Source organism: Rhinopithecus roxellana, chromosome 13 (genome assembly GCF_007565055.1).
Source record: "Rhinopithecus roxellana isolate Shanxi Qingling chromosome 13, ASM756505v1, whole genome shotgun sequence".
Lineage (NCBI taxonomy): Eukaryota > Metazoa > Chordata > Mammalia > Primates > Cercopithecidae > Rhinopithecus > Rhinopithecus roxellana.
Window position 1 is genome coordinate 134917921 of NC_044561.1, and position 27445 is coordinate 134945365.

The following is a 27445-nucleotide window of genomic DNA, read 5'->3' on the forward strand; positions in this document are numbered from 1 at the left end:
GGCCCCTGCACACCCCCACAGCCCAACTCACAGCCCCTGCCCTTGCTTTTAGGGCTCCACGCTCACTCACTTGTCTTTCCTGGGAAACTCTGAGCTCCTGTCTTTTCCAGGTTCTCCACACCAGCTTCTCCTCTGCCTGTTGGGGAAGACAGGCTCCTGCTTGAAGTCAAAGTGTAAGCTTACATTTTGTCCACCTTGTACACCTGTTAAAAGCAGAACATAAACATCTCATCGCAAACAAGGATATTTTCAACACTGGTTAGCATGGAAACTTTTGAGTCATACGAATATACGGATGATTTTCTAATGAATTGTTTGTGCCCATGAGCCAAATTTGACCATCATCAATATGGTTCATCTTGTTTAATTTTTCAACCCATTTTACCCATCCACTTATTCCCGCTGGATGATTTTTACAACAGATCAACGAAGCAGTATCATATCATTGGTACATAAATTAACAAATATATACATTTGAAGTGTACCATAATTCTTGTGCATTAAAGCAACAGATTCCAAGGACTCTCACGTTAATAGAGTTGTCTTTTAATCCTTTATGTTTAAAATTAATTTATTGTAATAATTGGGAGACTGAAGGAAGTACAATGAATGCTACGATTTGCAGATGCAGGACTCACAGTATTGCATATTGGATTAGAATAAGTACAGATGGACCTACATTCATAATTATTTAGTGGCTTTAGCCAGTCCTCCTAGTGCAGAAATATCTCTTCTGTGGACACAGAGCTCACAAACCCATCATTCTTCCTTCAAGAATTTCCCCATCAAAGTCTATGATGGGACTTGGGGTTGATGAGTTTAATGTTTGAATTGCATTGATCACATGGCTGATTGGAAGCTCTGTAATGAATATTGTGTTGAAGGATATCTAGTGTAAAACTTCTTAGTTACATAAATATTGCCAGACATTTTCCCAACTCACCCATGTTCTGTAGTTTATTTGCTCTTAAGAGATTTTGTCCCCAGAATTTGCTTCATCATCTACTTGCTTCCTGTGATTTTTTAAGCAGGACTGGGAAAGCCCATCACGCCCCCTCCACTTTCTCCACATGAACCTATTGGATCCAGCATCAATGGATTCATGGGAATCAGACCATAAATGAGTGAACAGATGCTGTGACTGGCAGCTGCAGAGACCAGCTGAGCTCTCAAGTCTCTGGGCCATGGGAGGTATGTGTGATATCTATGTATTTCATATCCTATCCTTCTCCTGATAACCAGATGCAAAGACAAAACTTCATACTTAGTATCTTCTATTGAATGATCTTGAATACAAAATATCCAGAATTTTTAAAAAATTATCTTGATCTATACTGTTCATCTTTTGGGATTCCAGTATAGGAGAAAACCCACATATTTAACAAACATGTATTAAGTCTATCCTTAGTGTCAGGCAGTGTTTTGGGCAATGACAAGACAGAAAACAAGAACAATAACCATCTCATGGAGCTTGGATCTCGCAGGGGAAACACGCTGAATGAGTCATAACTGTACAGAAAATCTTCATGTGGCTGGCCCTGCCCTGACAAGTTCGTCACTCTCGGATCTGAAGCCCATTGCTGACAGCTGAGAGACACGCATTTCCATAATTCTGAAGAACGGATTGACTGCTCACAAGTTGATGATGTTATTTGAATAACATGTTAAATATCATCCTGCTTCAACAGAATGAGGTCAAACTCCTTGCCTCACAAATGGCTGGGGTCTTACTGTAGGGCAGAAATAAAACAGAACATTCTCATCAACCAAAGAATTCCTAGGGGAACCAGACAACTGAGTAGAGGAGGGAACTTCATTATCAGATAACCTCCCTACTGCTCTGTTTGTGATGGAGACAGAGCAGCAGACACCAAGGCCCGGAAGCTCCTGCCCCGGAAGGAGGCAGGGATGAAAAGTAGGTAAACAGAGGGTTGGTAAAAATGCCTGGGAGGGACTGGACAACACTGCAAATTAGCGTACCCTCAATGTGAAACACCTCGCACTGACACCTCCCTTCTCATGGTTCTGAGGTAGCTCCGGGGAGGTTTGATCACGAGCTTTACAGCAGCACCGTTAGTGTGTGAGGAACTCATCCCATGTGCTGTGAACGACTGTCCTGATTCTCAGTGCTTTGTCCATAGAAGGAGCCAGGTCTCTCCTGGGTGTGCAAGTCATGTTTGAAAATAATGTCACTGAATTAAGAAGGGAAGCAATGAGTCCTGAGTCCAGGAAATACCCAAAGAAAAACGGTGTGTGAGGCACTCAGTAGCAGCGGAGGATGTTGTTCAGGCTTCTTATCACAGGAACAAGGTCAGGTTTCAACCTAGTGACCTCTTTCCTTTAGTCTTACACACACCAATGTGGGTCACGCATATTTTTCCAGCTTAGCTGCTGCATCACTTGCTGGAAACCTCATCTCTCATGAGGACAAAGTTACCATCTCCTAATTAGACCCTCCACTTTCACTCTCTCCCCTCCTTTTTCACCTTCTTTGGAGAAGCTGGACTTTTCTCCTCAGTCTCAAATCAGGGTCTGTGTCTTCCTTGCTTACAACTCCCTAAGGGCTTCCTATTGCTCTCCCCGCTCTGGCCAGTGTCCCCTCTTGGATACACCACAATATACCTTTTTCCTATTGACTTGCTGGCCCTCACATTTCTGCTTGGTGTCAGTCCTGTGAAGACAGGATCCCTGTCTCTCTTGTCACCTCTGTACCTTTAGCACTAGACCTGACCCTGGCACATAGTAGGTGTTCAATAAACAATAAGGAAAAACAGAGATCTTTATTAATGCATGTGCCTGAGACAGACTCAGCTGGATTCTGTCCCTGCTTGCCCTGGCCTATCATGACTCTGTTTCCAGGGCAGCCTGTTCCAGAAATCAAGGACTTTCTGGTTGTTCTGAGGCAGTCTGACAGTGCTGTGGCTAAGGGGTCTCTCTAAAGTCTGGCCCTGAGAAAACAAAGCAGCATTCTCTAGATCACTGTCCCTAATCTGAGCCTTGGACACTGGTTAGCAGCAGCACCAGCAAACACGCACACAAATGGTAAACAGCCCAGCTGTCCTGGTTGTATGTGGTGCTGCAGTTAGGTTATGCTCCTAGGAGACCTGACATGTTCCTGTCTCACTCCCCCACACTGCAGCACAAACAGTGCCTCCAGGGGGCTATCTGAAGCCAATAGTTGAGATCAGCGTTATCCTCAGCCTGGAACCCAGAGGTGCTTGGGAAGGCCTCCTTGCCAAACTGGTAGCCTGAGCATCCATCCTGGATCCTTGAAGGCAGATATTTGCTTCTATAAATCAGAGGTTTGGAGGCAGTTTCTTGTCATTGTTGGTACCAGGACACAATTCCAAGAACCTTTTTGCTGCTGCTTCCAGGAGATGGTGACTGGTTTCATCACAGACAGACTCTGCAGGCTACCAAGTGAGCCCTGACTGCCCAGAGCCCTGAGAGTCAGGAGAGAGACACAGGATGTGGGAGGTGACTCTGTGAGTCAGGGGAGCAAGACAGAGCCCTGGTCCTCCCAGTGCCAGTCCCTGCCTTTCTGTCCCTAGCCACCTGTGCACAGAATGAGGAGGGAGAAGAGGAGGGGTCTTCTCCATGGTAGAGATGTCTCTAGGGCTCTGCTTCCTGAGCCACACAGATTAGGGGGGACAGCCCCTCTTCCATGGCATCTTTTAGGGGAAAGGTCTGAATGTAAATCTATGCTGATCTCTGGCTGTACCCCTCACAAAGGATGCTGAGTCTGGTTGTCCTCCTTGAGGAGAGGTGAGTGGGAGGTAGGAGAGCATGGTCAGTGACTCTCAAGGCACCCTGGGAGGGCACAGCTGCTGCAGGACCCCGGGACCACTAACCATCAACAGACACCAGGTGTCTGGTGTCCCAGCTGAGTCCAGCCATGAACTCACTTCCCAGGCTGCACAGAAACCCAAGGGTCTCTCTTCCTATTTAATTCCTCGCTAGATCAGCACACAAGACAGAGTGGTGGGGGCTGGGGAGAACTGATTAGCATATTTGTGTGGTTCACTGGATTCACTGGACACACCGAGAAGCCCAGGAAGGAGGAGGAGGAGGACCCGGCTGAGGTGAAGAAAGAGAATCAACCAAAACTTCGGGTATCTTCAGAACTAAAGGTATCAGAGACATTCAAGAAAAAGAATAAAAATATGACTGTCATCTTTCAAGGACAGATCTAGAAAAATGCAATGAGTTTTCTATTATAAAATGCTTGATAATTAGCTCAGGAAGTCAGAGGGGAGAAGTGGTGGTAGGAAAAGGAGAGAGACCCCGGAAGGGAATTCAGGAATCAGAGATGCGGAAGGGGAGAGCCTAAGGATGGGCTACACTATAGAAAAGAATGGAAGAGAAGCCAGTAAGAATGTTGGACGGGAGCCAGAGGGGAGGTCAGGTTTGTTGTCTGTTTGCTTTTGGTTTTGTTTGTAAAGAAAGGGAAGCCTCTCCCAGCTTTGCCGCTGTCCTCCCTGGTCATCTCCCTCCATGGAGTGTGGGGTGCTTCTATCATCCAAGCTCATTAATTCCCTATGTCAGTGATTTTACTTCAGCTCCTGTCTGCCAAGGGTTCTCTTTATTTTATACTATTCTTATGGACTTATTATTATTATTATTACTAGCAACAAGATCTCACTCTGCCACCCAGGCCGGAGTGCAGTGTCATGATCATGACTCACTGCAGCTTTTAACTCCTGGGCTAAAGCTCTTCTCCTGCCTCAGCCTCCTTAGTATATAGGACTACAAGCCTGTAGCACAATACCCAGCTAATTCCTTTTTCATATTAAAAAAATACAACCTTAGAGAAAAGATCTTGCTCTGTTGACCTTGGCTGGTCTCAAACTCCTGGCCTCAAGTCATCTTCCTGCCTCAGCCTCCCAAAGTACTAGGATTACACACGTGAGCCTCTGCTCCTGGCTGGACTTATTACTATTGAAACATATATGTGGATTTTCTGTGGCGGGCACACCTTGGAAATGCAGAAACTGCATCAACAATTCAAACTCATTCAATCAGAAACTGCATTTTGTAAGATCCCCGGATAATTTGTATGCACAATAAAATTGGAGATGTACTGTTCCAACACATGCATGAAGACATTGAAATAGTTTTGCATATAAATTGTTCCTCATAACTGAATCTATTATGCTCCAGCAAACATGAGCTGGAAACCCTTGTTTCTCTAGGTTGTGTATTGTGGAGTCAGGCATAAGGTACTCCAGTCTTTCCATTGAAAATTGCAGGCATTTTCCCTTACCGAACTAAACCTATAGAAATAACCAGGCATGTTTTAATAATAACACAATATCCCATCTTTTTCTGAAAATTTAACAATTGCAATTACCTATATAACTATATTTTTTCATTGGTACTCAAATCAAAATAAAATTAGCAAACCTGCACATTGTGCACATGTACCCCGGAACTTAAAGTATAATAAAACATTTTTAAAAATTAAAAATCATTCAAATATTTTATCCTTTTGAAGAATGGAACACTACTCACATTAACCTTAAAAGATGTGTAAAATCAGAAAAAAAAATCACAAGGTTTGATCACCTCTGCGGAAATATTGAGAACAATAATGAAAGAATGCTTCCAAACGAAGAAATGTACTTATGTTGATTGTTTGCGATGAGATAGTTTTTTATTTTATTTTATTTTATTATTATTATACTTTAAGTTCTAGGGTACATGTGCATAACGTGCAAGTTTGTTACATATGTATACTTGTGCCATGTTGGTGTGCTGCACCCATCAACTCGTCAGCACCCATCAACTCGTCATTTACATCAGGTATAACTCCCAATGCAATCCCTCCCCCCTACCCCCTCCCCATGATAGGCCCCGGTGTGTGATGTTCCCCTTCCTGAGTCCAAGTGATCTCATTGTTCAGTTCCCACCTATGAGTGAGAACATGCAGTGTTTGGATGCGATGAGATAGTTTTGCAGTGAACTTGGTGGTTTTTAATATTCTTATTTTATATAATAGGCATGTATTGCTTTGAAAGTAACTCAATAAAGCAAACTTAGGTAATATACAAAAAGAACAGTTTCTTGTCTTTACTCTTAGCTCAGAAAGCCCATACTTTGAAGAAGCTTCTTTCCAGAGGAAATATATTTAGGCTCAACCTTTAGATCTGATCCAGCTGTTAGTGTTCCTTTTGGAATATAAAACAATTAACTCTTCTTTTTTTTTTTTTCTGGATCCAGTAACTCCCAAATCATTCTCACATTTCCTGCACTTCAGGGCTTAAGCAGAAATAGGAATCAATTCAAATCCTTCCCTTCCCCTGTGACTGGTCCACATGTAGGCTGCCATGAGAGGTGGCGTGTCTGATCAAGTGATCTCCACATCACAAGGGCCTAGGGAGGTTTATGTCTTGGTTCCTCTTATGAGTCTGTCACTGTGCTGAGTATCACTATAGTACAGCAAGCAGTAATACTCAGCCTCGTCCTCAGGCTGCGCACCTGACAGTGTCAGGGCAGCTTTGCCCTCAGCGAGGGAGCCTGAGAACCGGGCAGGGGTCCAGGAGAGCTTGTTGTTTGTATCATAAATCAGTGTCTTGGGGGCTTGTCCAGGCTTCTGCTGGAACCAGTGTGGATAGTTACCACTGGTGACTGCTCCAGTGCTGGAACCACAGGTGAGAGTGACTGTCCCTCCTGGGGACACAGTCAGTGAGGGCTCCTGAGTCACTACAGCCTGAGAATTGGACCCTGAAACAAAAAAACAAACACATGTTAGAAATTAGAAGGGAGAAAAAGGGATCCCTCCAAAGGCTGGTATTTGAAATCTCTCTTAACCTGGGCAGCAAGTGAGGAGGAACTGGAGGAGGAGCAGAGTCCAGGCCATGGTGCTGATATTGGAAGAGACCCCTGGCTCCAGAGCTGGGGCTGGATTCTGATGGCTCTTTATCTCCTATTGAGCTCTGTGCAGGGAGGGGGTGTGTTGTGTGCTGCTTTATGCAAATCTTTACTGCCTTTATCACCTAGGTGCACAGTTCTGAGAGCAGCTACACTGTGAGGGGCCAGCCCAGGGTGGCTGTGTGCTGTGGATTTGCCCTGTGGGAGGAAGCAGCTGCTCTAACATTTACATGAGTCAGTGGGCAACTGTGCAGGGTTCATTCAGTTTGACTCTCTTGAGCCTCTTACAATCCAAGAGACCCCGACCGCCCCCTGGTGGCTCTCCTGGACTGAGAATGCGTGGTCTTTCACTTGTTTAACAAACAACTATTGATCTATCTTTGGACATCGCCACAATATTTTCCAGGTCAATTCACACCCATTACTTGTCTATTCTTTGCTCATTCCTATTTGTTCTACTTTCTCTTGCTGTTGCTGAAATCCTGCCCCTGTGACTAGTTCGATTTTAGTGCTACATGGTGTTCATTGTTATCTGAATGTTTGAATGACTAAACAATTGTTTTAATGACATAACTGACTTTTTGAAACTATTTGTGTTGAGCATTATATTAAATGAACAGCTGGTTTAAGTGAGAATTTTTTAAATAATTTACTTTAGAGAATTTTTAAAAAGAAAATGACCAAAGATGGAAGGTTGGAGTTCCTTTGTCAATTCAGTGGAAACTCAAGTGAGCCATGAGGATGATCATCAAGCTCTACATAACAACCCCACTCTCACCCACCCCCTCACTCAAAAGTCCCCTGGACACCAAGCCTGGGTAAGCTTTGCTGGTTGGCAATGCTTCCTACATAGAATCACACATTGTTGCCAGCAGAATGCAACATTGTCTATTACTCCACTGGGAGAGGACAACTGGATGCTTGTGCTTGGAATTCTCCTGAACTCTGCCCATGTGCCTCTTCCCTTGAGTTATTTTAATCTGTATTCTTTTGCTGTAGAAAAATTATATTAATGAATGTCACAGTTTTCAGTGAGTTATGTGAGTCCTTCCAGGGAATCATGAGAAGCGAAGGGCTGTTGGGAGCCCTTATCTTACAATCAGCTTCAGAATTGAGAGTGCTCTTGGGAGTCTTCAGACTTTTCAGGTTCCAATCTCACATTATTCTTTTTTTAACTTCAAAACAAGTTTTATTTGGGAAGAGCTTCTCATTTTGTCAAAGCTGCAGGCAAGATTCTTTCACAATTACACTTCTAGAGATCTAGTAGTTTCAGAGATGTTAGTGTTCAAAGATATGTTTTAAAATCAATAACAAAACCAAACCCACACCAAAAGACAATCACTTTTTGATTGGTTTGGAAGGGACAGCCACTGATTTCAGGTGTTGTCAGAAACAGGCTCACCACTTCCTTGGGAAACGTATAGCAGGGAATCAGTGCCCACAGAAGGAAATGTCTTTAAATATGTTAGCTATTTGGACAAGACAATTCACTCCTTAGAAAATGAAGTAAGATTAAAAAGTCCCAGCTGGCAAAGTATGCAGCACAGCACCAGTTTCACAGAGGGATTACAAGATCTTGGGTTCAGCAGCTGTTAGCTTATGGCACACAAAATAAGAGCAGTCACTGGAAGTGGAAGGAAAATGACGATGAGCAGGGCATCTCTCACAGTCTCATTCAGCCTTTTAACTTGCTAAATGGATACACTATGTTCTGTAGCATCTTTGAGAATACATCTGAGACAGTTCAAAAACAACAGCAACAGAAGCCATTCAGTATTATTCCCCAGAAAGTCCATATTTGAAAAGGAGGAGGGACCTATTCAGGGATCCCATGGAGGACTGTGCCTCCCATCCACTTCTGTCTCCAGGAGATACAAGACATCAGTAGTAGTGTGCTCTACCACAGCGTCCCAGCCCATGTCACTCATACGGGAGTAAGTGAGATCCTTTGGAAGACACTTGCAGCACAGTCCAAAGTTAATGCAAACCATGCAGTTGTTTTCCAGTGAGACGGCTGGAAATCAATCACCCTCAAAAATAACTTTTTAAGCAACATCTAAACTGACACAATTTTTATAAAATATTATTTTATTATGCAGAATCTCTTTAGGCTCTTCTACGCTTTATCCAAAATGTCTTTTTCCTCAAAATGCAAATAATTATTGTACTTTATCAAACCCTTATCTTTGAAAGTATCAGGCAATAATTAAGCTGTCTTTGTGTCTTCAGGAAGATTAATAGAAATCCCATGATATCTCCTTGTCCATAGATAGAAGGGTATATTTGTCTGTGGACTGGTGGAACTTGGTTCCTTTTTGCTCTGCCAAAAAATACCTAAATTTATCATAACCTAAGGGAGATTGATGTTTACCTCAGGGCTGAGACCAACCCAGTCTGGCAGCGGTGTCTGGTGACAACTCATTTATGTTGATTTCAAAGTACCAGGTCCATTTCTATGTCCCATGAGAGGCCTGCATCCTAGAGTAGCCCTTCTTTCCAACCACAGTCAGCCAGCTGGCCATTGAAGATCTTTACCTGGGGAGCTGAATCATGTTAGGCTAATAAAGCTGGGTCATGGAAGCGGTCACTATAGAGGTCTCCAGGAATAAGTTCTCCTGCCTGGAAGTCTTCAACCTTCTGAGGACCAAGGGTGTGTAGATCAGACTCAGTTAGAATATACCAGTAGCCATCTTTGTTAAATGGGTGTTCTAAAAGGTATAAGGGGGAAGGCACTGAGCAGAAAGCCAAAGGGTCCCTCTGGGCCTTCTTGGTGTTCTCTGAGATCTCATCCTGCTGTTAGCACTAAGCTCCTCTTCCTCTTTTCTGCTGCTTCCTGTTGAGTTCCTCCATTCCAGTTCCCACTCATAGACAGGACACTGCTTTGCTTTTGGTTGCCGTAAACAGGATCAGTGTTACCAAGGTCCTGACCCAAAAGTCCACATCTTGGGCAATCATCTTTCAGGTCTTTACGCCCTGGATCCAGGTGTTTCTTTACCAAGAATAAATCTCCTTCGTTACTCATTGCTTTAACAATGTTAGTCAGCCTAGTCATTTTCCAGGTGTCTGAATGCTCATCATGCACTTCCAGTATTTATCAACAAATGGTATAATATTCATCCTGTGTTGGAGACTGCCATTCCAGGTTGACTAAAGCACTGAGGGACATTTCTTTCATGTTTCCTTGCTTCTGGATGAAATACGCCACTATGATGACATACATTACAATGAAAACTGTAGCATATATTGCAATGAAAACCATGGTTGGTCATGAAAGGTAGAGAGGATGATGTATATTTGTCAGATATATCAACTATGAACCATTTTCATAGGATAGCAGATGCCCCTCTCCAGCTGGAGAGGCTGCTACCACTGCCACCAGCTTCATCTCCCCTTCTTTGGCCATTGTTGCACTAGTGGCTGCTCCTGGACTGGCTCAGGCACCCACCACTACCATTATGGTCACTCCCAGACTTTATTATGTTATTTTGTGTCACCTGTAATGAGGCACCTCCAACTCTATTGATCCGTTAGGGTGCTGTGGGGCTGGCACAAAAGGAAGGGTGCCCTGGATTCTCAGGCACACTCTCCCATTCCTGTATGTTTTTATTGTTCTTGGAAGTAGAGAAACTGCACCGAATATAAATCTTTTTCTTTTTGACTGTGGCAAATTATTTAAACACAATATACATGATTTTAATCATTTTCAAGTGTATGCCTCAGTGTCATTAAGTAAATTAACATTGTTGTATAAGCACAGTACCACCATTCATCTCCAGGAATTTTTCATCTTCCCAAACCAAAACTTCACACCTGGAAAACAGCATTCTACTTCTTGTCTCTATGGATTTCACTAAATTAGATACCCCATATAAGGGCAAGCAAACAACTTTTGTCCTTTTGAAGCCAGCTTATTTCTGCTGGACTGATGTCTTTAGGGTTTATCTATGCCATTGCATGGGTCAGAACTCTCTTTTTAAGGCTGAATAATAGTCCCCTGTGTGTGTATACTATATCCCGTTTATCCATTAGATGACACTTGGGCTGCCTCCACCTTTTAGCTATTGTGAATGATGCTGCTATGAACAAGGGTGTGCAATTTTACTATTGTATGGTTTGAATTTTAGATCTTTTGATAGTGTCCTCTGATACAAATAACTTTTAAAATTTGATAAAATCCAATCTATCTATATTCTTCTTTTTCTATTTTTTCTGTGCTTCTAAAGTCATATTTAAGAAATTATTTACAAACCCTATATTCTGAAGCTTCTCCCTAAGGTTTTCTTTTCAGATTTTGATAGTTTTGGTTCTTCCGTTGGGTCTTTGATCCATTTCCAAATTCCAGGTGGATATCCATTTTTCTCAAGCACATTTGTGAAAAAGACTGTCCTTTTTCCGCTGAATGGTCTTGACAACCTTGCTTAAAATTATTTGACCATGTAACTAAGAGTTTCTTTATAGCCACTCAGTTCTTTTTTATTTGTTGGTGTGTCTGCTTATATGTACCACTCTGTTTTGATTAGTGTAGCTTTGTGCTATGTTTTGACATCAGTAAGTGTGAGACCTCCAACACTGTTCCTTTATAAGATGATTTTGAATATTTAGGTTCTCTTCATATACTATATAAATCTTAGAATTGATTTTTTTCTATTCTTCCAAAAATATTGGAATTTTGATAAAGATTGCAAAGAATCTGCAGAATCCTTCTAGTTTGTATTGCTAGCTTAAGAATATTGAGTTTTCCAATACATAAACAAAAGATTTTTTCCATTTATTTATATATTCTTTAATTTCTTTTAGCAATGTTATGTGCTTTTCAATGTAAAGTCTTTCACCTCTTTGATCAACTTTATTGTTAAGTATTTTACCCTTTTATTTTCATTTATTTGTTTATTTGAGGTAGTGTCTCACTCTGTTGTCCAGGCTGGTGTACAGAGGCAGGATCTTGGCTCATTGTAACATCTGCCTCCCAATCTCAAGTGATTCTTGTGCCTCAGACTCCTGAGTAGGTGGGATTGCAGGCATGTGCCACCACACGTAGCTTTTTATTTTTAATTTAATTTTTTTTAGTAAAGACTGGTTTTCACCATATTGGCTAGGCTGGACTTGAACTTCTAACCTCAAGTGATCCCTCCAAATCGGCCTCCCAAAGTTCTGGTATCACAGGCATGAGCCACTGTGCCCAGCTGTATTTTCCTCTTTCCAATGGTGGTGTAATTTCACTTGTTTCCTTAATTTTGTCGGGTTGTTTCCAGTTTGCTTAAGTATTGAAATATATTTCTTTCTTTCTCTTTCTTTCCTTTTTTTTCTTTCTTTCTTCTTTCTCTCTCTCTTTCTTTCTTTCTTTCTTTCTTTCTTTCTTTCTTTCTTTCTTTCTTTCTTTCTTTCTTTCTTTCTTTCTTTCCTCTCTCTCTTTCTTTCTTTTTGTAGAGATAGGGTCTTGCTTTGTTGCCTAGACTGCTCTTGAACTCCTGACCCCAAGCAAACCTCCCACCTCAGCCTCTCAAAGTGCTAAGATTATATGCGTGTGTCACCATTCCCTGTCATGAGATAATTTTACATGGTGATTTTTGTATTCTGAAACATTACCGAATACATTCAATCATTCTGACAAAGTTTTCTTTTGTGGGCCTTTTAAGGTTACTCTACATATGACATTAAATCAAATGAAAGCACAGATAATTTTACTTTTTTTTTTTTTTGAGACGGAGTCTCACTCTGTCGCCCAGGCTGGAGTGCAGTGGCCAGATCTCAGCTCACTGCAAGCTCTGCCTCCCGGGTTCACGCCATTCTCCTGCCTCAGCCTCCGGGTAGCTGGGACTACAGGTGCCCACCACCGCGCCCGGCTAGGTTTTTGTATTTTTTTAGTAGAGACGGGGTTTCACCGTGTTAGCCAGGATGGTCTCGATCTCCTGACCTCGTGATCCACCTGTCTCGGCCTCCCAAAGTGCTGGGATTACAGGCTTGAGCCACCGCGCCCGGCGATAATTTTACTTTTTATTTCTAATTTTTTATTCTGTTTATTTCTTTCTCTTGCCTAATTACTCTGCCTTTCTTCCAATACTGTTTTTAATAGAAGCTGTGAAAATGTGCATTGTTGCTTTCCTGCTGATATAGATATTACAGAAATATATCTTCGATTTTTCAGATTGCATATGATGTTAGTTGTAGGATTTTCATAGTTGGTCTTTACTATGTTGAGGTAGTTTCCTACTACTCATAGATTGTTGAGTGTTTTTACCATGAAAGGGTGTGGAGTTTTGTGAAATGATTTTCTGTAGCCAGGGTCTTATTGCATTACACCTGGAAAAGCCACTCTGCTTCACACCTACCCCTACCCCCTCCACTATATGCCTGGTGTTAGGAGAGGAATAAATACGTTGTGTTTTCCAGGGAAAAAGAGTCAGTCCATCAGAAATACAGCAGTGGTCACCTGTGTAAGGGGATGGGGGAGGAGGAGAGGCCCTCATAGGTAGAACTGTGGACACTGCTCAAAGCCGTAATAGTTGTTACACCTCTATAGATGTTGACGGAGATGGAGCTATCCCTGCCACCCTGGACCCAGACATGGGCGGAGGGTCCAGGGAAAACAGAGGCATGGACCAGAATCAGAAGCAGTAAGGTGAGAGGACTAGGATCAGACTCCTGTGAGTAGCTTGGGGTGACTGTTATAGCAAGCGCCCCATTTGTCCCAGAGTTGGTGGCAGTGTTGATGAGTCTCTCAAAGAAGCCAGTTTCTCCCTCAGTCTGACCCTCTACTGCTGATGGCCCCTCTTCCTACAAATTGATCATGAATGACTCCTCCATAACTCCCAAATTTAGGAGACCAGCTAGACTTCTATGGGTGGCCCCAGAGTATCCATTAATGGGTTTTAGTTGAAAAGAAAAAGTGTGCAATGGTTTCTTCATACAAATCAGCCCCCTCTGCTTGTCTGCCAGCCCCTTCATAGAACCTCAGTCCAGACAGTCACTGGAATACATTTCCCAGGTGTGGTGAAGAAGGCCAGGTTGACTGAATCTGGTTCCCTGTGAGGATACAGCTGCTGAGTCCAGTGAGCAGATGATACAGGGTCACAGGAGGGTGATTTCCCAGTTGCTCTTACCTGTAGATGCCTCAAGGACAAGCCTACAGCACCCAGTGCTGCCCCAGTCCTAGACCTACTGAGCCCTTCAGTTTGTCTCTGCCTTTGTCTTTTTCTTCTGCACCAAAGATATGACTGTGAGGGCCCTTGTTAAGCTGCATTTGTACTTGTTGCTCTGCACAGAATTCCTGTACCATTTCATATCTGTCTGGTCCATGCTGCTATTTTTAGTAAAGTCCTGGGCTCTTAGTCTAACTGAAGGAGATTCTCTGATAGATATCAGAGCAGAGAGCCCAGTGTGGTGAAGGGAAGTCACCAGAAATGCAGGCCTGTGGCCAGAGATGCCTCCTTCTTCCCCACTCAAGAGTGTGGCCCCTTTTCAGACTCCCAAGTCCTGTCCTGGAAGATCTGGACTCTCAGGGTGGATCTCTGCCTGCTCTCAGCCCACCCACCTTCGGCATCGAAAGGACCCTGGAGTTTAGTGTGTCACTGGACAGAGGGAGAACTAGGCTGAGCTCTTCTATTTCTTACTTATTTGCACCTGGCTTAACCCACACTGTATGGGAACCTGGCATCTGGTTTTGAAAGGCTTATGAGGTCCCTCCTCCAGAACTCTGGCTGCAGCAACCCCAGCAGAAGTCCTGAGTCTGCACACTTGAAGAATAATAGAAAGAAGAATTAGGGAAGTGAGTAGGCATTATTGATTGGGAATCTTTTTTTTTTTTTTTGAAATGGAGTCTCGCTCTGTCGCCCAGGCTGGAGTGCAGTGGCCGGATCTCGGCTCACTGCAAGCTCCGCCTCCCGGGTTCACACCATTCTCCTGCCTCAGCCTCCCGAGTAGCTGGGACTACAGGCGCCGCCACCTCGCCCGGCTAGTTTTTTGTATTTTTTAGTAGAGACGGGGTTTCACCGTGTTAGCCAGGATGGTCTCGATCTCCTGACCTCGTGATCCACCTGTCTCGGCCTCCCAAAGTGCTGGGATTACAGGCTTGAGCCACCGCGCCCGGCCCATTGGGAATCTTATATCGTGTATTTAGTGCTAACTGACGTGCTTTCTAGAGGGTAGCTGTGTTAGAGAATCTCTGTCTTTGAGGGTCATCTCACAGAATCGGCGTCAGTAAGAGGAGGCCAGCCCCAACGCTGCCTCTTACAGACCTTGAACCCTGGGAGGAGTTGGTAGATAAACTACAGGGCACCCAGGTAAGTTTGTATTTCAAATGAAAAATACTGTGTGGGAGATACTAACACATACTAATTCTTTGTCATTGCTTTACTGAATTCAAATTTAACCCACCTCCCGTGTTTTTATTTGATAAATTGCAGAATCCTACCTCCAGGCCACAAGCACGCCCTCTCTAACAAGGGCCTACTGCATGAAAAACAATCATAAAGCTGTTGTCAGGATTCAATGAGGTCACACTCTCAGGAATTAAAAAGCTGTTGGTCAGTAGTAAGGTTGCAGTTGTACTAAATCTCGATAGAACCTATCAAAACCTCTAGGGTACAGCAAAGGAAGTGCTAAGAGAAAACTTTAGCATTAAATACTTACATCAAAAATCCAGAAAGTGCACAAACAATCTAAAGTCACACCTCGTGGAACTGGAGGATCAAGAACAATACAAACCCAAATTCAGAAGAAAAAAAGAAATAACAAAGATTAGCCCAGAACTAAATAAAACTGAAACAAACAACACAAAAGATAATATGCACATAAACTGAAAAACCTAGAGAAGAGGGACAAATATCTGAATATATACCACCCTCTTTGATTAAACCTGGAAAACATAGAAACTCTGAACAAACCAAAAAGAGGCAGTGAGATTGAAATAATAATTTAAAAAAGTCAACCCCCCAAAAAAGTACAGGACCACACAGATTCACATTTGAATTCTATCAGACATTGAAAGAAGATATCATACCAAGTCTATGACAGTAACTGTGATGGTTAATATTCAGTGTCAACTTTATTGGATTGAAGGATACAAAGTATTGATCCTGGGTGTGTCTATGGGGGTTTTGCCAAAGAGATTTACATTTGAGTCAGTGAGATGGGAAAGGCACAGCCGCCATTAATCTGGGTGTGCACAAGTTAATCAGCTGCCAGCACGGCTAGAATATAAGCAGACAGAAAAATGTGAAAGAGACACTGGCTTAGTCTCCCAGCCTACATCATTCTCCTGTGCTGGATGCTTCCTGCCCTTGAATATCAGACTCCAGTTTCTTCAGCTTTGGAACTGGCTCTCCTTGCTCCTCAGCCTGCAGACGGCCTCTTGTGTGACTTTCGATCATGTGAGCTAATACTTAATAAACTCACCTGTGTATGTATGTGTGTATATATATATGTATATTCCATTGGTTCTGTCCCCATGGAGAATACTGACTAATACACTAGTCCACAAGATGGAGAAATAGGGAATCCTTCCTAAATTATCCTATGAAGCCAGTGTCACCCTGAAACCGAAATGAGAGAAGGACATAAAGAAACAAGAAAACTACAGACCAATATCCCTGATGAACAAAGATGCAAAAATCCTAAACAAAATACTTGCTAACTGAATCCAAAGGCTATCAAATCACAGTCCACCATGATGAAGTGGGTTTCTCACCAAGGATGCAAGGATGGGTTAACATACAAAGTCAATAAATGTAATATACCACATAAACAGAATTAAAAACAAAAATCACATGATTATTTCAATAGATGCAGAAAAAGTACTTGACAAAATTTAGCATCACTTCATGATTAAAACCCTCTGCAAAACTGGCATAGAAGAGACATACCTTATGCTAATGAAACTTCTGTATTACAAACCCACAGCCAACATTACACTGAGCAGAAAAAAGTTAAAATCATTTCTTCTGAGAACTGGAACAAGACAAGAGTGCCCACTTTCACCACTTCTGTTCAACATAGTACTGGAAGTCTTAGCCAGAGCAATCAGACAAGAGAAAGAAATTAAGGGCATCCAAATTGGCAAAGAGGAAGTCAACCTGTCACTGTTTGCCTATAATATGATCGTATACCTAGAAAACCTTAAAGACTCATCCAAAAACTCTGAGAGCTGGTGAACGAATTCAGCAAAATTTCAGGATACAAAATTAAGGTACACAAATCAGCAGCTCTGCTACACAACAACAGCGACCAGGCTGAGAATCAAATCAAGAACTCAACCCCTTTTCCAAATAGCTGCAAAGAAATAAAAATACTAACCAAGGAGATGAAAGACCTCTACAAAGAAAACTACAAAACACTGCTGAAAGAAATCATAGATGACACAAACAAATAAAAACACATCCCATGCTCATGAATGGGTAGAATCAATATTGTGAAAATCATCATACTACCAAAAGCAATCTACATATTCAATGCAATTCCCATCAAAATACCAACATCATTTATCACAGAACCAGAGAAAACAATCCTAAAATTTGTATGGAGCCAAATAAGAGTCTGCATAGTCAAAGCAAGACTAAGAAAAAACAAACAAACAACAACAACAACAAACAACAAATCCAGAGGCATCAGATTACCAACTTCAAACTATACTCTAGGACACCGTGTTCAACAAAGGGTGCTGGGATATTTGGCAAGCCACATGTAGAAGACTAAAACAAGATCCTCATCTCTCCTCTTATACAAAAATCAACTCAAGACTGAATCAAAGAATTAAATCTAAGGCCTGAAACCCTAAAAATTCTAGAAGATAACATTGGAAAAACCCTTCTCGACATTGGTTTAGGCAACGACTTCATGACCAAGGACCCAAAAGCAAATGCAACAAAAACAAAGATAACTAGATGGGACTTAATTAAACTAAAAAGCTTCTGCACAGCAAAAGAAATAATCAGCACAGTTAACAGACAACCAACAAGGTGGAAGAAAATCTTCACAATCTATACATCCAACAAATGACTAATGTCTAGAATCTACAAAGAACTCAAACAAATTTTCAAGAAAAAACTAAACCATCTCATCACAAAGTAGGCTAAGGACATAAATAAACAATTCTCAAAAGAAGATACATGAATGACCAACAGACATAAAGAAAACTGCTCAGCATCACCAGTGATCAGGGAAATGCCGATCAAAACCACAATATAAAACCACCTGAATACCGCAAGCATGGTCAATAACAGATGTTGGCATGGGTGTGGTGAAAATGAAACACTTTTACACGGTTGGTGGGAATGTAAACTCGTACAACTACTATGGAAAACAGGGTGGACATTCCTTAAGGTGCTAAAAATAGATGTACCCTTTGCTCCAGCAATCTCACGCTAGACGTGTACCCAGAGAAAAAGAAATCATACAAAAAAGATACTTACACATGCATGTTTATAGCAGCACAATTTGCAATTGCAAGAACATGGAACCAGCCCAAATGCCCATAAATCAACTAGTAGATAATGGAAATGGTATATATATATATATATATATCATGGAATACTACACAGCCATGAAAAGGAACAAAATAATGGCATTCACTGCAACCTGGATGGAATTGGAAACTATTCTAAGTGCAATAACTCAGGAATTGAACACAAAACATGGTATGTTCTCACTCATAAGTGGGAGATAAGCTATGAGAACACAAAGGCATAACAATGATACTATGGACTTTGGGGACTGGGAGAAAATGGTAGAAGCGGGGTGAGGGAAAAATTGTTACTCACTGGGTATACTGTTCATTGCTTGGGTGACGAGTGCACCAATATCTTAGAAATCACAACTAAAGAACTTATTCATGTAACCAAACACCACCGGTTCCCTAAAAACCTATTAAAATTTAAAAAAATTATAATTAAAGAGAAGAAAACCACTAAAATCCTTAAAAACCCAAATAAATGAATAAGTAAATAAATCAAATATGAGAACCTCTTCCAGTATAGAGAGAACCAGAGGCAAGAGATGAGGAAGGAAGGATCCCGACAAGCCATCACAGACTCTCCTGTCCCCTGAGATGAACATCCCTCCAAGAGTTTCTTTTTGATGGATAAAAGATTCAAACTTTACAATAAATAAAGAAAATAAGGAATAATCAACCTAACAGCCCTCAAAAGTAGTAATGAGCCCTCTATGGGATGGGTGCAATTCAGCAAGAACAGGAAGAATCTCAAAAGAAGTTTGCAGGTGAAAAAAGCCAGAACAAATGGGAAGATAATGTTTGATAACACTGACACATTCCAAAAAATGGAAACCAAACAATAGTGACAGAGGCAGATCTGTGGCTGCACAGGGGAGCACTGGGGAAGGGAGGGAGGGAGATGACAAAGGGTCATGAGGGGTTGCTGGGGTTGGTCACAGGTTGCATAACTCCCTGTTGGTGGTGATGTATTCAAGGATCAAAAAAATGTCAAAATGTGTATACTTTCCTATTATAAATCTGGGTGTTTTATTAGATGTGCATTATTTGACAAGAGACAAAAGGAGAAAAGAGGAGAAAGCAGGGTCCCAGGACTTCCCAGTTCCCCTCTCTTGGTCCCCTATCCTGTCACATGTACAATGAGTGAGGAGGATCAGGAGGAGAGGGAAGCAGGCCGTGCTGGAGATTGTCCTGAGTCCTGTCTTCTCTACCCACAGCTGCAGCTGAGCTTCCCCCACATCTCTCCCTGTCTTCATACTCTGAGAGGGAGGGGTCCATCCATGCAAATCAGACCCCCCACTTTTGTGACCCCACCCTGAACCCTGGGTCAGGCTCCTGAGCTGAGGATGCCAGGGGGTGGCAGGGGTGGAGCTTTGTGGTCTCGGGGATGGGGAGGACAGAGGACACAGCTGTCAGCCCTGAGCAGAGGACATCAGGCAGGGCAGGTGGCTGGTTCCACTCTTAGCAACTCATCTTCTCCGGAATGGTCCTCAAGCGACCCCTGGTGTCCAGACCAAGGTAAAGTATTTTATGATAAGGTGACCAGAGCCTCTCATTTACACCACTGCCTTCCCTCTGTTCTGTCCACTGCCCCCTCTCTCAGGTCCAGGCCCAGTAAAGTGGCACCTGTGTCTCCTTGCTGTGACCTCATGGCAGTGTTCATGCTCAACTGGACTCCTCTGGAGTGAATCTGTCCGTGGATCTTTGGCTGTACATTGTAGAGGACTCAGGTGCTGTCTACACAGAGTACTCTTTCGTCAGGGCCAAGCCCAGAGCAGGGACCGGCCCCATGGATTCACTTCCCTACCTGTGTTGGACACCGGGTCCTCTCTTCTCATGTGGCTCCTTCCTGGTAGCCAGAGCTCTGCTTCCTCTGTGGATCCTGCAGCGCTGTGGAAACAGGGAGCTCTTCCCTCTCGGATGCCCTGGGGAGACATTCCCAGAGGGTTTTCTGGTAAATCTTTGTTCTCTCTCTACTTCCCCAGCTTTGCAGTCATAGTCATTTGGATACTGTGACCAGGGATCTTGCTTAGGAGTCTGTACCCAAAGCACTGAGTGCCCATCTGCAGCGGATCCTGGCAAATGACTCTGGAGTGTTTCACTTATGAGCAAAAAGAGCAAAGATGCTCAGTCTTTGAAGATGGGAAGAATTAAAACTTCAACTTGGTTCAACGAGAGTCTGTCCTCAGGTGAGCCTGATATGTGGCAGCTCTTCCTATCGAGCCTCCAATCTGGATTTCTAGGGGAAAATTATGGTTCAAATTCAGTAGTGAGCATTGTGGGGGTGGCTTAAAGATGATAGAAATTGCTCATCTTTGATCTGTAATGACATCTAGAATCTAATAAACTAAAAACAACAAGCTTAACAAAAAACATAATTCTGTTGATCAGAATGAATAATGAAACAGGTTATGTCTGTGACTGCATGAGTTCTGGCATCATGCACCCTGGGATCTTAATAAATATTTGTTTAGGGAATTTTAAGGGAATACAGAAAAACAGCAGGATGATTATGTTAATATAAGTTGCAATACAATAAGATTTTAAATGCTCCATTTAAACAACGCAATAGTGAAACCTAATAGAGTCATTTAAATAAAACCAGTCCATATATGGAACTGAAATAAAATATTTCAGTGCTATGTTTTGGGATCGTATTTCAAGGGTGTTGTTGTTTTAAATGTTCCTTTTTGTGTAAGCCACGTTCCTTTACATAATTTTTATAGTTTTAAAAATGTGTTTATTGTGTTTACATAAGCACATCAGGCATACTAAGTTTTATTTATTTCCAAGTAGAAACGAGCTATTAGATCTGGGCTTCACTTCCTGTTTTCCTTCTCATTACTGTTTCTTTGGTGATACATAGATGGTCCACAGTGAATTTTGTTTTCCTTTCCTCCCACTTTAATGAACATGGGGATCACCGAGGCTGAGCGGTGTCTCACATACAGGACAAGGGGTGTCTGCCCATGGACTCCTCCCTGCCCTCGGATGCGCTTCCTGGTGGATGCCCCACCAGCTCTTAGGCTGAGGGCAGAGAGAAGAACAGGTCCACAGCTAAGGAACCTGGACACCCAGAGGATCCGGGAGGGACAACAGCTGGGACAGTGAACCCAGCACAGAGGACACTGACCATGCATTTTGTATGTGATCCTCCTCAGGGACCCTCAGAGACAGAGCAAAACCCCAGTCCCTGTGTGTCTTGAGGGCCCAGGTCATTCCAGGTCCTCCTTTTGTCGCTGCTCTAGGCCCCGGGCCTCCTCCTCCCATGAGTTGCAATGGACAGTCTCCTCTTCAGGCTGTACCTTCCTTACCACATCTGACCCCACACCTGTCTCCTCCTCCCCCATAAACCATGCCCTGCTCACTTCCATTAGCATTTTTGCATCACTCTGGGATCACAGCCTCCCCAAGGATGTCTCTGCAGGATATCCATGTTGCAGAGAGCTCAGCCCTTTGACAGGACCACTGTGCCTGGGTCACCTAAGGCTGAGCATCTCTCTTGCTTCTCTTCTATACCAGCTCTAGGCCAAGTCAGATCCAGCCCTTTCAGAATGCTGAGCCCACATTTTCTTAAGCATCCCACTTCCTCTCTCACATCTCTGGGTCCCACAGGCTGGACTCTCCTTTGCTGTCATCGCTCCCACAGTTTCAGAGCTCAGGAAATGGCCGGGATACCTGCACCAAAAGGACACCTGTGGGACCAGGCCAAGGGCTCCTGGACTTTTGGGTCACACAGCCTGGATTCTTTCTTTTCTTCTTTTATTTTATTTTATTTATTTATTTATTTATTTATTTATTTATTTATTTATTTTGAGACAGAGTCTCTCTCTGTTGCCCAGGCTGGAGTGCAGTGTCACGATCTCGGGCTCATCACAACCTCCGCTTCCTAGGTTTAAGTGATTCTCCTGCCTCAGTCTCTCAAGTAGCTGGGATTACAAGCACCAGCCAACACGTACAACTAGTTTTGTATTTTCAGTAGAGACAAAGTTTTACCAAGTTGGCCAGGGTGGTCTCACACCCCTGACCTAGGATGATCCACCTGCCTCGGCCTCCCAAGGTGCTGGGATTACAGGCGTGACCCGCCGTGCCCAGCCAGGCTGGATTCTTTCTTGTCATTTCCACCTCATCCCCACCGACCATGTGTGGGCAGCTTATTTTGCTTCTTAAAACAAACTGATTCTCTGTCCACTGGGAAGACCAGTAAGAAAAGGAGTTATTGTCACTGAACCCTTGCTCCGCTTTCAGTAATATAACCGACAGCAGAAGCCTTGGCATGAACTGGTGTTGGTCACAGGCAGAGATAAAGGAGGGATGGGCAGAGAGGATGAGTGGGGCAGATCTTCTCTCACTTCTCCATGGAACAGGAACCCTTGGTAACATAGAGTCAGGGTGCAGCTGTGTCACACTGATAACCAGACGGGTCCTCAGACTGGAGCCCAGAGGTGGTCTAGGAGGCTGTGGGAATAAACGCAGAGCAGGAGAATCAGGCTGGGACCGCTGAAACACCATCACTGCTGTCCAAGGTCATAAACTTAGGGGCTGTCTCTGGGAGGCCTCCATAGCCATTTCCACGGGAATGCCCAATGTTTCTGCTGCTCCCCATGCAGAAAAAGGAGACTTTGAGATGGGGACTCCTCAAGAGTTTCCCAGGGAGGAGTCACTTGAAGCAAATATTGGGCAGTTTCTGTACCGGGATATTCCATAGACTCACCGCTAGACCCTGATTCAGTGAGACGCTGCAATGGTGTAAGAGAGGAGAAGAGAACACAGTCAGGCCCTGAGGGATCAGGAAACCCACCCTCAGCAATCACCGTGGTCCTGAGTGGGATGAGCTGTAGGAAAGTCACATCCCTGGGACCTACTTCCCCCGTGGACAAGGAGCAGCCTCAGCCTCGTCTCAGCCATGGCGGAGCCTCCCCTTGACTCTCTCATGTCCTACACAGAGCTTTACTGGCCCCAGGTCTGCAGTTACCCTCAGACCTAACCCCATCTCCTGACATTTCCACTGAAATGCAGGTACCCAGGACTGAGCCAGGTCAGCACTGTATCTGGAATTCCTCCCTGACCTGTGTCAGCATTTCATATTGGAGTGCCTTGTTCCTGGGACAAAGTGAGCCTCAGACAGCCCTGAGAACAGACTACTAGGGATGGAAAGGGAGGTCTCTGCTTGTACGCTGGAAGAGCAGAGTCCATGCTGCAGGAGACTGTTCACCTGCTACCATGTCCCCAGGCTCTGACCATGATGTGAGCTTGGAAAGCCTCATTTTGTTTCTTTCAAGAAAAAAGTCCAGCTCCACATGTCCTGACTGTTAGCACACATGGACAAGCAGCCAACACTTCAGGGTCATCAGGTGGTTTTCTTTTGCTCTGTTTTTGTTTTACTGAGACATCAGAAACATGGATGGGAAATTGACAGAAGAGCCTTTGACAACAAGAAAGTCCATCCAAATGTAGTTTGTGCCTAGGCCAGTTATTTTAAAATTTAAAAATTGTTACAGAGCAAGACCCAGAGCAGGGTGAGATTTTGTCCCACTTCCCCATCTGTGTGTGTCACTGTGAGAACCGCTGCTGTGCCAAATGGCACAGTAATAGTCAGCCTCATCCTCAGACTGGAGCCCAGAGATGCGTAAAATCCCTGTATTCGCTGAAGCATCTTTGGATCCAGAGAAGCGGCTGGGGACTCCAGAGCCCTGATGCTTATCTGAGTCTGATTTGTACCTCAGAAGATACCGGGGAGGACTCCCTGGCTTCTGCTGGTACCAGTGTATAGTGTAGCCAGCAACATTGATGCCACTGCTGAAGGTGCATGTGAGACTGGCAGATGCTCCAGGAGATGCTGAGAGGGAGGCCGGCTGAGTCAGCACAGGCTGGGAGAGGGAACCTGCAAACACAGACATTAATGGGTGCTAAGGCAGAAACCAGGGTCAAGTTTTTCAGGGATCTTTGCCAGAAGAGTCACAATCGGGCTGAGGTGCTGGCCCTTGTCTCTGAGGTCTTTTCGTACCTGTGCAGTGAGAGAGGAGCAGGAGGAGGAGAGGAGTCCAGGCCATGGTGGACACAGCCTCTTTCCTCACAGTGGGGCTGGGCTGCCTCAGGCCTCCTTTTCTTCCCACCCTCTGCAGAGGAGGGGCTGCTCATGCAAATGTGTTTCCACCCAGGGACTGCCCAGCCCCTGCCTGAGCCCTGGGGATGCAGCTCAGCTCTCTCTGCAGACTGAACAGGAGGAAGATTTGCTTTTCTTCTTGCAAGGCCCTGGGAGGAAGCACCTGTTGAGACCATACACAGGTCCCTGCTCAGGGATCTCTGCCAGGCCAGAGGGAACACAGTGGCCAAGTGCCCATCAGTGAACATAGGATCCAGCCCCCAGGGTTGGATTCCTTTGATTGAATGGTCCTTACTGAGCAGCTGTGTAGGAACCACAGGGCAGCCCCACAGTGTCTGATGCTGGTCCCAGGACACACACTTTCCCATGGCTCAGAGACTTCAGAACCCAGCTGGTCTCCGCAGCTCACCAGTCAGTGTCTGTATTCACATATCCATGGTCTGATTCCTGGACACTGCTTCTCTCATGCTATTCATTATTACTGTGATTTCTCACTCCCAGAAGCAGTCTTGGTCTGTGGGATGTGTAGACCTGTACATATATAGGTTTTAAAGGTGTCAGCACCCCAAAAGGGCATTTTAGAAAAATCTATTTGCCCACATGTGCCATCGGAGTGGGCATCATGGAAAATGGGTCAGCTAAGGAGCCAGGGATGAAGAGCAGCTAGGGGCTGTTCAAAAAGACAGTGAATAATGAAAATTTCCAGGAAAAATAAAGGATCCAAAACATGTTAAAGGCAGCAATTCAGCAAAAGTTATATTTACAACTATTTCATACATTTTATAGAATTTGACTCATTTTGTGATACAGGACAACTAATAGATTTGCTAGACTTACCTTTACCAGTGAGCAGTGTGACATATTTCACTATTTTATGAACTTAGCCATTATCTCCCTAAGTAAAACATCATTTTCTGCACAGGTGTTTCATATTTTTTGGTCAAGAATTTGTTCTACCTGTTACACAAATTGTATTGTGATATTACCACCTGTAATTTTTCACTAGGTGTTTTCAGTTTATTAGAAACATCAGTATGTATTTTATACCACAAAGTTCTCTTGCAAATGAGTTGAATGCCTGAGGAGACAAAGGCAGAGACCACCACTTCTCAGTGTAGCCACATCTACGCTTGTGCTAACTGTGCAAATGGCCTCTGGAATTCTAGACTCACAAGGTGTTTAGTGAATAATCTAGAATCAGGATCACTCACTTTTCTCAGGCACTCTCTCCTCAAGGCATTTGGAGACATCCCTCTCCTTCAGATGGGGCAGGCAGGGCACTCCCTGGCTAAAGACCCTTAAGTAACTTCTCATTGTTATTATAAAGCCTGAACCCTGAGGTCTCAGCCCCCTGTCCTTCACACTGTGGCCCCTACACACCCCCACAGCCCAACTCACAGCCCTGCCCTTGCTTTTAGGGGCTCCAGGCTCACTCACTTGTCTTTCCTGGGAAACCCTGAGCTCCTGTCTTTTCCAGGTCTCCACACCAGCTTCTCCTCTGCCTGTTGGGGAAGACAGGGCTCCTGCTTGAAGTCAAAGTGTAAGCTTACATTTTGTCCACATTGTACACCTGTTAAAAGCAGAACATAAACATCTCATCGCAAACAAGGATATTTTCAACACTGGTTAGCATGGAAACTTTTGAGTCATACGAATATACGGATGATTTTCTAATGAATTGTTTGTGCCATGAGCCAACTTTGACCATCATCAATATGGTTCATCTTGTTTAATTTTTCAACCCATTTTACCCATCCACTTACTTCCCTTGCTGGATGATTTTTACAACAGATCAACTGAAGCAGTATCATATCATTGGGACATAAATTAACAAATATATACATTTGAAGTGTACCATAATTCTTGTGCATTAAAGCAACAGATTCCAAGGACTCTCACATTAATAGAGTTGGTCTTTTAATCATCTATGTCTAAAGTTAGTTTATTGTAGCAATTGGGAAACTGAAGGAAGTACAATGAATGCTACGATTTGCAGATGCAGGACTCACAGCATTGCATATGGGATTAGAATAAAGTCCAGATGGGCAGCTATATTTGTAACTGTTTAATGGCTTTACCCTGTTGTCCTAGTGCAGAAGTATCTCTTCTGTGGACACAAAGCGCACAAACCCATCTTTCTTCCTTCAAGAATTTCCTCATCAAAGCCTATTATGGGACTTGGGGTTGATGAGTTTAGTGTTTGAGTTGTATTGATCATATGGCTGATTGGAAGCTCTGTAATGAATATTGTGTTGAAGGATATCTAGTGTAAAACTTCTTAGTTATATAAATATTGCCAGAAATTTTCCCAACTCACCCATGTTCTGCAGTTTATTTGCTCTTAAGAGATTTTGTCCCCAGAATTTGCTTCATGATCTACTTGCTTCCTGTGATTTTTTAAGCAGGACTGGGAAAGCCCATCACGCCCTCTCCACTTTCTCCACATGAACCTATTGGATCCAGCATCTATGGATTCATGGGAATCAGACCATAAATGAGTGAACAGATGCTGTGACTGGCAGCTGCAGAGACCAGCTGAGCTCTCAAGTCTCTGGGCCATGGAGAGGTATGTGTGATATCTATGTATTTGCATATCCATATCCTTCTCCTGATAACCAGATGCAAAGACAAAACTTCATACTTAGTATCTTCTATTGAATGATCTTGGAATTTCAAATACAAAATATCCAGAATTCTTTAAAAAATTATCTTGATCTTAGATCTGTTCATCTTTTTGGGATTCCAGTATAGGAGAACCCACATATTTAACAAACATGTATTAAGTCTATCCTTAGTGTCAGGCAGTGTTTTGGGCAATGACAAGACAGAAAACAAGAACAATAAACCATCTCATGGAGCTTGGATCTCAGCAGGGGAAACACGATGAATGGAGTCACTAACTGTACAGTAACATCTTCATGTGGCTGGCCCTGCCCTGACAAGTTCGTCACTCTCGGGATCTGAAGCCCATTGCTGACAGCTGAGAGACACGCATTTCCATAATTCTGAAGAACGGATTGACTTGC

The 27445-nt window shown here is 43.5% G+C and overlaps 1 long non-coding RNA gene and 1 gene segment (V, D, J or C); one reads left to right on the plus strand and one right to left on the minus strand.

Moving 5' to 3' along the window:
* On the plus strand, positions 1-27053 carry LOC115892674. The gene is made up of 4 exons (XR_004052553.1): positions 1-173; positions 1032-1191; positions 20299-20502; positions 26825-27053. It is a non-coding gene; the product is annotated as an uncharacterized LOC115892674 (long non-coding RNA).
* LOC104671035 overlaps positions 1-27445 on the minus strand; it is a 724295-nt gene that overhangs the window by 691798 nt on the left and 5052 nt on the right.